Consider the following 11,181-nt stretch of genomic DNA (forward strand, 5'->3'; position numbering starts at 1 on the left):
AGACATTAAACTGAGATTTTCTCTGCTTTGGAAACATGCCCAGTCATTTTCATAGAATGGTGGGAAACTTCTCTGGTGCATCAATGAGCTACATAAATTTTCTGGCCATTTGCATCAGGAATTTGGTTGGAACTTCTTTTGAATAATGCTTTTTGAGGGATAAATATTGCTTATGACTCCATGGATAGTTCTCCTGAAAGGAAAAACCATGGTGTAATGTTTCAAAACAAAGGTGCCAGAGAGGGGTGGCATTTTGGAGACAATATAATACTTCAATATTATATTGCCTCTAACCTGTTAAAGCATGAATCTGCAGCCAGATCTACTGCAGTAACAAACAACCTTAATATCTTAACAACACTCAGAAATGAGGGAACACGAACCAATCCTCTTAGAGGGATCAGAAGTGGAGAGAGTGAGCATTTTCAAGTTCCTGGGTGTCAAGATCTCTGAGAATCTAACCTGATCCCAAAATGCAGTTATAAAGAAGGCAAGACGGTGGCTATATTTCATTAGGAGTTTGAGGAGTTTGACTTGTCTCCTAAAACACTCAAAAACTTCTGCAGATGTACTGTGGAGGGCATTCTGACAGGCTGCATCACTGTCTGGTATGGGGGGGGGGCTACTGCACAAGACCAAAAGAAGCTACAGGAAGTTGTAAAATTAGTCAGCTCCATCTTAGTACTAGCCTCTATAGTATCCAAGACATCTTCAAGGAGCAGTGGCTCAGAAAGGCTGCATCCATTATGAAGGTTCCCCATCACCCAGGACATGCCCTTTTCTCACTGTTACCATCAGGTAGGAGGTACAGAAGCCTGAAGACACACACTCAGCAATTCAGGATCAGCTCCTTCCCCTCTGCCATTCAATTCCTAAATGGACATTGAACCCATGGACACTACCTCTCTTTTTTATCTCTGTTCCTACACTATTTCAAATTTAACTATTTAATATATACACTTATTCTAATTGATTAATTTTTTTATATTATCATGTATTGCATTGTCCTGCTGCCACTAAGTTAACAATTTTCACGGCATATGCTGATGATATTAAACCTGACTTTGATTCTGATTCTGAAATGCAGAGCATTTATGAAGGCAGGGGAGTAAAGCTGGTAACTTACTTACTGCCCTAAACAAAATTAATTCTGAAATGCAGAGCATTTATGAAGGCAGGGGAGTAAAGCTGGTAACTTACTTACTGCCCTAAAACAATGAAGCAATGAGAATCCTCCAACTCAGTCTGTCCTTGGCCATCTTCTCTATTGTGCCCTCGGTGTGGTTCAGGGTCCTCAGTTCTGCCTATGGTGCCACTGGTAAGATTTAGAACTAACGTGTAAGAACTAGTGGGATGTTCAGATGACATGATTGCATCTTGCCTGGCAGTCGTATTATAATGAAGCAGCCTTAACATGGTGCTCATTTTCAAAAATTGACATGAAAATATTAGCAACATGTGCAATTGGTTCAATCACCTTTTTGATATAAATCTCAACAGAGTAATACATCACACAGGAATAGCACTCTTTAATAAAACCAAGGCTGAAAATCACTATGGATTACAGTATTTTCAGGATCCATATTTGCTTATGCTATAGAAAGGGCTATGCGGCCCATCCAGTAAAGGCCAGCTCACAGTGCAATCCAAATCCCCCACTAATGTTCCCCGTCAACTATTCTAATATTCATCAAATTCTGTCACCACCATGACTAGCGGCAATTTACAGTGGCCATTTAACCCATCAACCAGCATGCCTTTAGGATAAGGGATGGAACTGGAGCACGCAGAGGAGAACAGGAAAACTCGACACAGCCAGCACCAGAAGTCACAGTTGAACTCGGGACACTAGAGTTACGAGGCAGCAAGTCTGCTAGCTGTGCCACCGTATAGTATTTGCATTGGAGAATGGTTGGAGTTACTTTTACAGCAAAATGCAAAGCTCTCAAATGGATTCAGTTACTGGATATCTGACTCTGTGGATGTGTTTGTCCTCACGTACAGCTGTATCAAATTCTGAATAAATTATAGCTGACATAATGTAACCATGGTAAGTGCACTCTGCCTCAATGCAATCTTGAAATGATTTATTTGGGAAGTAGTGAAACATCTTCAATCACAAATTTTATATTCAGCTGCTCCATGCCATGGAGCTTTGCAATTTCACCAACGTGTCATGGAAGCTTATATCGATCAGGTGTCACAACTCTCAGTGGGTGAGCATTTCAGAGACTGTGAACACAACTCCTTGACATTTTCGAGAGCCGTCAACTGGGATAGGAGTAGACAGTATGGAAAAGTATTTAATTGGAGGAGGGGTAACTATGACACCATTAGGTGGGAACTTGGGAGCGTAAATTGGGAACAGATGTACTCAGAAATGCACAATGGAAATGTGGGGGCTGTTTAGGGAGCTCTTACAGGGGTTCTGGATAGGTTTGTCCCTTTAAGGCAGAGAAAGGTGACTAGAGATATAGAACATCTGGTCAAGAAGAAAAGAAAAGCTTACTTAAGATTTAGGAAGCAAGAATCAAAGTGGCCAGGAAGGAACTTAAGAATGGAATGAGAAGAGCAAGAAGGGGATATGAAAACGCCTTAGCAAATAGGATGAAGGAAACCCTCAAGGTGTTCTACACATATGTGGAGAACAGGAGGGTAACTAGAGTGAGGGGAGGACAGAATTCGGAGGAGCTCCTTAATGAATACTTTGCTTCAGTACTCACCAGTGAGAGGGACCTTGATGTTTGTGAGGTCAGCATAAAACAGGCTGATGGGCTAGAACATGCTGACATCAAGAAAGAGGATGTACTGGAAATTTTGAAAGACATTAGGATAGTTAAGTCTCCTGGGCTGGACAGGATATATCCCATGTTACTACGGGAAGAAGAGGAGGAAATGGCTGTGCCTAGAGTCCTCACTCTCCACAGGAATAGTACCAGAATCAGAATCAGATTTAATACTACCAGCATATGTCATGAAATTTGTTAACTTTGTGACAGCAATACAATAAAATACATGCTAAATAAATTTAGAAAAAACTGAGTTACAGTAAGTATACATATGTCTGTTAAATAATTAAGATAAAATACGTAGTGCAAAGCACAGAAATAAAACAGTAGTGGGGTAGTGTTCATGGGTTCAACGTCCATTTAGAAATCAGATGGCAGAGGGGGAAGAAGCTGTTTCTGAATCGCTGAGTGATTAGAAGGTGGCAAATGTTATTCCTTTGTTCAAGAAAGGGAATAGAAATAATTATAGACTAGCAAATCTTACTTCAATGGTGGGAAAATTATTACAAAAGATTCTTTTATACACTACTTGAGCATTTTGAGAAGCATAGTTTGATTAGGGATAGTCAGCATGGCTTTGTGAAGAGAGGTCATGCCTTATGAGCCTGATTGGATTATTTGAGGAAGTGACAAAACACACTGATGAAGGTAGAGCAGTGCATAAGGTTCCCTATCGTAGGCTCATTCGGAAGTCAGGAGGCATGGGATCCAGGGAATGTTGGCTGTGTGGATTCAGAATTGGTTTGCCCATAGAACACAGAGGGTGATTGTAAATGTTGTGTATTCTGACTGGAGATCAATGACCAGTGGTGTTTCATAGGGATCTGTTCCGGAACCCCTGATCTTTCTTGTTTTCATAAGTGACTTGGATGAAGAAGTGGAAGTGGAAGTTGGTAAGTTTGCAGATGACAAAAAGGTGGATGGTGTTGTGGATAGTGCAGCGGGTATAATTTTAAGGTGACTGGAGGATAGTGGGAGGGGGGATGTTAGAGGTAAGTTTTTACATAATGTGTGGTGGGTGTTTGGATTGCACTGCCAGGGATGGTGGGAGAGGCATTTAAGTGACTCTTAGATAGGCACATGGATGGTAAAAAACTAGAGGACTATGTGGGAGAAAAGGGTTAGATCTTAAATAAGTTAAAAGGTTAGCACAACATCATAAGTCATAGGAGCTGTGCTGTGCCAAGCTGTAATGTACAGGGATTTTTTTTTTTGTGCACATTTTTGATTCATTGATAGTTGCTTCCTTGAAGAATGTTTTTCAGCTACCTAGACCTCTATAAATGGGCTTTATTCTGGAACATAATATGAACATGAAAACTGTAATACTATTAAATGTGTTATCAAAATCCACAATAAAAAACACAGCACAAAATGGTATCAAAACTACCAAAGAAGTACAGCATCTATTTTCTCCCCATATGAATGTTATCATAGGAGGAATGTCAGCTGTTCAAATGATAGAAAGCTTGCCCATAAGACCACTTTCTGGCTTCCAATCCCTTATCAGTGGCTTGAGCATTACAATCTAGGCATCTGCAGATACTGGAAATCTGATCAACACACACAAAATGTGCGATCCTACGTGACTCCCTTGTCCATTTGTCCCTTCCCACTGATCTCCCTCCTGGCACTTATCCTCGCAAGTGGAACAAGTGCTACACTTGCCTCTACACCTCCTCCCTCACTACCATCCAATGCCCTAAACAGTCCATCCAGGTGAGGTGACACTTCACTTGTGAGTCTATTGGGGTCGTATATTCTGTACTCCCGGTGTGGCCTCCTCTACATCAGTGAGACCTGACGTAGATTGGGAGACTGCTTTGCTGAGCACCTATTCTTCGTCTGCCAGAACAAGCAGGATCTCCCAGTGGCCACCCATTTTAATTCCATTTCCCATTCTGATATGTCCATCCATGGCCTCCTCCACTGTCGTGATGAGACCACACTCAGGTTGGTGGAACAACAACTTATAATCCGTTTGGGTAGCCCCCAACCTGATGGCATGAACATCAATTTCTCAAACTTCTGGTAATGCTCCCCCCCTTCTCCATTTCCCATCCCCTTTTCCCTTTCTCACCTCATCTCACCAATCATCTTCCCAGCTCTTTACTTCATTCCTCCCCCTTCAGGTTTCACCTGTCACCTGGTGGTTCATTTTTCCTTCCCCCACCTTTTAAATCTATTCCTCAGCCCTTTTTCTCCAGTCCTGCTGAAGTGTTTCAGCCTGAAATGTCAACTGTACTTTTCCCCTTGCTGGCCTGCTGAGTTCCTCCAGCGTTTTGTGCATTTTCCAGGGGTTCCCAACGGGGGGTCCACAGACCCCTCAGTTAATGGTAGAGGGACCATGGCGTAATAAACAAGATTGGGAACTCCTGGTCTAGACAAACGTCCCACTGTAGTCAGGTGAGCTTCACTCTTGGTCTTGCCCTTTGGATGAGATGTGAAGTCTAACCCCATCTGTTGCAAGGTGCATGCACCTGTTACCGAGGCATTATTAAGAAGAAAAGTAATGTGATGTGCTAGCCAATGTTTAACCCTAAATCAATATTTTTAAGAGATATTTTCTGATCCTTATTACATCATTGACTATAGGAGCTTGCTGTGCATATCCTACAGGATAACACTTTAAATGTATTTCATGGAAATGTACATTCAATGGAATTACAGTCATTATGGTTGTTACGGAGATGAATGTATTTTAACTTGATTGTAAGGAACCCTACTTATTACTAGAGCTTAGCTTTAGCTGACAGCAGTGCATGTTTGTTTTAAATAGACATCAATTCAGGTAGAATTCCCAGAAATGATAATCTAACGATAATTGAAAGCTAACAGCTTGAATTGTAGATAACGGAAACACTCAGTACAATAAGACAAAAGGGGTGAGAATAGTATTGAATCAGAGGCACTGAGCCACAGAGTGATTGGGAAAACTTCTGGTGTTAGAGATGTGGAATGAATAGAAGCAACGTCCCTTCATAGGTCACGAGCTTCACTGAATCAGAATCGGTATCATGGGAATGACGATATTTTAAGTCTTTTTAACCAATGGGCTATTTCTGCTTGGAAATTTGACTGTACGAAACAAGCTTGCTCATGTCAACATCAATCTCAATGTACACTCAGTGGCTACTTTATTATCAACATCTTCTGCTGCTGTAGCCCGTCCACACCAAGGTTCAACATGCTGAGCATTCAGAGATGACCTTCTCCACACCACTAAAGTTATTTAAGTTACTATCACCATCCTGTCAGTTTGAACCAGTTTGGCAATTCTCATCTGACCTCTCTCACTAACAGGGCATTTTTGCCCACAGAGCTTTGTTTTTGGACAATGTTAGTTGAGGGATAAATATAGGCCAGGACATTCAAAGCTTGCTTATCTCTAATAATGACAGCTTGATATCTCATTGAAAATACATAATTAAACTGGAAAAAGTACAGAGAGTGACTCGGTTATAGGGAGAGTTTGGGCAATCCAGGACTTAATGCCTTGGAACATGGGAGAGAGAGCTGTGACCTTACAGAGATGTATAAAATCACGCAGAGTTTAGATAGGGTGAAGGCACATATCCTTTCTCAGGGTAAAATCAGGAGAGTATAGCTGGGAGGTGAAAATCTTTAAAAGGGACCTAAGGGGCAATTTGTTCACGCAGAAGGTAGTGCCTATATGAAACAAGCTGCCTGAGAAAGTGATCGAGCCAGGTACAATAACAACATTCATAAGACATTTGGATATGTACAATGGCAGGAGAAGTTTAGAGGGATATGGGCAACTGGGACCAGCTTGGGACTAGTGCCCTGGTAGGCATGGACAAGTTGGGCTGAAGGGCCTGTTTCTATGTAGCATCACTCTATGACCCTAAAAGATGACACTTCCAACTGTAAGCTACTGATTCTAAACACCATTTTGAATTATGAATCAAAGCACTCGAGAAAATTGAATTCAAGTTCTTTATATCTAAAGTGAGAGCGAAGGGGTGAGAAAGGGAGATGTTTGTGGATTATTCTTTTTTCTTTTTCAATCTTTTTATTAATTTCAACATCATACACATTACAAAAAATAAGTACAGAGCGATTGGGATTGTATTAATTAATAATAATTGTTATACAAGTATACAGTCAAGTAACACATAGTTAGTAAACCTCCCAAAATCTCACAAATTAGCAATAGAATATATAAAAAGTATACATAAAAATACAAAAATATCATAAAAAGAGGAAAAGAAAAAAATACATATTCCATTAAAAAAAACTAACCTACCCAAACTAAAAGAGAACTATGGAAAAGAAAAAGAAAAAGAAAGGGCTATTCTGATACCTCAGATAGAACCAACAGTGTCGCCACTTCCACTCCTCTCCCCATATATTGAAATCACAAAATAGATTTGGAAAGGGTGGGTTATTGTACAATGTTCTATTGCATTCACTAATTCTCAGCAAACAAAGCAATCTATGCCTGCATGCTGCAAGCCAAACAACATTCAGTCATGGGCTAATAAACTACAGGTAACATTTGTCCACAACAGTACCAAGCATTAACATTCCCAAAGAAGAAGCCAGACTTGTTAAATAGAAACATAGAAAACCTACAGCACAATACAGGCCCTTCGGCCCACAATTCTGCACTGAACATGTAGTTACTTTAGAAATTACCAAGGGTTACCCATAGCCCTCTATTTTTCTAAGCTCTATGTAACTATCCAGGAGTCTTGTAAAAGACCCTATCGTATCCACCTCCACTACCGTCGCTGGCAGCCCATTACCACTCTCTGCATAAAAAAAACTTACCCCTGACATCTCCTCTGTACCTACTTCCAAGCACCAAATATTTCCAGCATTTTCTGTTTCTATTTTAGGTTTCCAGCAATTGGTTTTTGTTACCGTCACCATGTTCCTCTTCCTCAATATGCTAGATTACCATTGACCGGAAACTCAACTCAGCATCTGTATGAATTTTGTGACTAAAAGAGCAAGCCACAGGGTAGGAATTCAGCATTGAGTTCCTTTCCACCATCTATTGGGCACAAATCAGGAATGCACTCGTCTGGATTAATGTGTGTTAACAATTGTGAAGAAGCTCTGTACTATCCAGGAATAGTAGCCACGACTGGTAAGTAGTAACTGCAGTGTGTACCATCTACAAAACTCACAGTAGTTACTCCCCCAGACTACTCCGAAATCACCAACAAAAAGGACAGAGTACAAGAGAGCAACACCATCTTCAGGTTCCTCTCCAAATCACATGCTTCCCTGCCTTGGAAATTTATGACCTGACACCGCAAGATTACCCGATAAATGTTCTACTTTTACTCTCTAATGGATGGAAACAGCCTCTGTCTGAATATGTGGTGAGTACATCTGATAGACAAGTTCTCACACCTGGGCAATCCATCATTTCAGCTAGCTTTCAAATGCAGCTATCAGTCATTACAAGTGCTACAGGAGAAAATCTTGCTAAATTTAATAAGAGTATAAATTTGTGCCAGTGAAACATCTTAAGTAAGTATAATAAATTTAATTAAGACTCCAATGGAATTTTCTTCTAAAAGCAAAAATATGCCTAAGTTTAATTGCTGAAAATATTCAGCAGGACAGACAGCATGTGTTGAGAGAATAATGGAATTAACATTTTAGATCAATGACCTTTCATCAGAAATGAAATATTTTTACCTTAAGGCAGAAACATGAGCTGAGACAAGGAAGGAAGACTGAGGAAAATGAAGTCCAATTATATGGTACACAACAGACAAATAATGCATCACTAGTAAGTATGAGACCAAATATGTATGCTTAAAGCTTTTTCAAATAGGTAAATTATTGAATAGGTAAACTTGAATCAAATAAAAAATTGAGAATACATTCAAGATTTCAATTCTATAGAGTCATGGAAAAGTACAGCACAGAATCAGGCCCTTCAGCCCATCTAGTCCATGCCGAGTCATTCAAACTGCCTCTCCCATTAACCAGCACCGGGACCATAGTCTTCCATACCTCTAACATCCATGCACCTATCCAAACTTCGTTTAAATGTTGAAATCGGGCTTGCATGCACCACTTGCACTAGCAGCTCATTCCACACTCTCACGACCCTCTGAGTGAAGAAATTTCCCCTCATGTTCCCTTTAAACTTTTCACCTTTAACCCATGACCTCTAGTTGTAGTCCCACCTAACCTCATAGGAAAAACCGTGCTTGCATTTATCCTATCTATACCTCTCATAATTTCATTTATCTCTAAGTGACAGGCAATAACTATCTCCAACAAGGGGGAACGTCGACTCAGTCCATGAGGGGGCTGCGTTGGGCACTTTCATGCCTTACAAGGCACATATTGGAAGTCTGTGTGGGGCGCCACTTCTCGCACAGACACTAGAGCAATGTGTGGTTAAGTGCCTTGCTCAAGGACACAAACACGCTGCCACAGCTGAGGCTCAAACTAGTGACTATCAGATCACCAGACGAACGCCTTAACCACTTGGCCACGTGCCCAAGAAGATAGGCTCTAACCATCATCCCTTGACATTCAATGGCATCACCATCACTAAATCCCCTACTATCAACATCCTGGGGGTTACCATTGACAGGAAACAGAACTGGTCTAGCCATATAAAGACCGTGGCTACCAGAGCAGGTCAAAGGCTAGGAATCCTGCAGTGTGTAACTCACCTCCTGACTCCCTAAAGCCTGTCCACCATTTACAAGGCTCAGGTCAGGAGTGTAATGGAATACTCGCCACTTACCTGGATGAGTGCAGCTCCATCAACACTCAAGAAGCTTGATATAATCCAGTACAAGGAAGCCCACTTGATTGGCACCCCTTCCACAACCATCCAGTCCCTCCACCATCGACGAACAGTTGCAGCAGTGAGTACGTTCTACAAGATGCACTGCAACAACGCACCAAAGTTCCTAAGGCAGCACCTTCCAGACCCACAATCACTACCATCTAGAAGGATGAGAACAGCAGATACCTGGGAACACCACCAGTTGGAAATCCCCATCCAAGTCACTCGCCATCCTGACTTGGAAATATATCGCTGTTCCTTCATTGTCGCTGCATCAAAATCATGGAATTCCCTCCCTAACAGCACTGTGAGTGTACCTACACCTCAGGGACTGCAGTGGTTCAAGAAGGCAGCTCATCACCACGTTCTCAAGGGCAACTAGGGATGGGCAATAAATGCTGGCTTAACTGGCAATGCCCACATCCCGTAAATGAACAAATAAAAAAAAGTTCCCTCAATCTTCTATGTTCCAAAGAATAAAGTCCTAAGCTATTCAATCTTTTCTTATAACTCAGGTCCTCCAGTTCTGGCCACATCTGCACTTTTTCAACCTTATTTATATATTTCTTGTAGCTAGGTGACCAAAATTTCACATGATATTCCAAATTTGGCCTCACAAATGTCTTATACAACTTCTACATAACATCCTATCTCCTGTACTCAATATTTTGATTTATGAAGGCCAATGTACCAAAAGCTTTCTTTATGACCTTATCTACCTGTGTCACCACTTTTAATGAATTATGGAACTGTATTCCCAGATCCCTTTATTCTACCACACTCCTCAGTGCCCTACCGTTCACTGTGTAAGACCTACTCTGGTTGGTCCTACTGAAGGGCAATATTTCATAGTTTCTGCATTAAATTCCATCTGCATTTTGCAGCCCATCTTTTCAGTTGGTCTAGACCCTGCTGCAAGCTCTGATAGTCTTCCTTACTGTCCACTACACCCCTAAACTTGATGTCATCCACAAATTTGCTGATCCAGTTATAACCACATTATATCCAGATCATTGATACAGCTGACAAACAACAACGCACCCAGCACTGATCACTGCGGGACTCCACGGGTCACAGGCCACCAGTATCAGAGAGTGGTAGTATCCATATCTACTACCACTCTCTGGATTTTCCCACAAAGCCAATGTCTAATCCAATTTTGTGAACATGTGGCCAAGTGGTTAAGGCATTGGACTAGCGACCTGAAGATCGTGAGTTCAAACCCCAGCCGAGGCAATGTGTTGTGTCCTTGAGCAAGGCACTTAATCACACATTGCTCAGTGACGACACCAGTGCCAAGCTGTATGGGTCCTAATGCCCTTCCCTTGGACAACATTGGTGTCGTGGAAAGGGGAGACTTGCAGCATGGGCAACTGCTGGTCTTCCATACAACCTTGCCCAGGCCTGCACCTTGGAGAGTGATCCATGGTCTCGCAAGACTAACCGATGCCTTTACTAATCCAATTTACTGACTCATCTTGAATGCCGAGCGACTGAACCTTCTTGACCAACTTCCCATGCAGGACCTTGTCAAATGCCTTACTAAAGTCGATGTAACAACATCCACTGCCTTGTCTTCATCCACTTTCCCGGTAACTTCCT

The sequence above is a fragment of the Mobula hypostoma genome, chromosome 7 (assembly GCF_963921235.1).
Source record: "Mobula hypostoma chromosome 7, sMobHyp1.1, whole genome shotgun sequence".
Classification (NCBI taxonomy): domain Eukaryota; kingdom Metazoa; phylum Chordata; class Chondrichthyes; order Myliobatiformes; family Myliobatidae; genus Mobula; species Mobula hypostoma.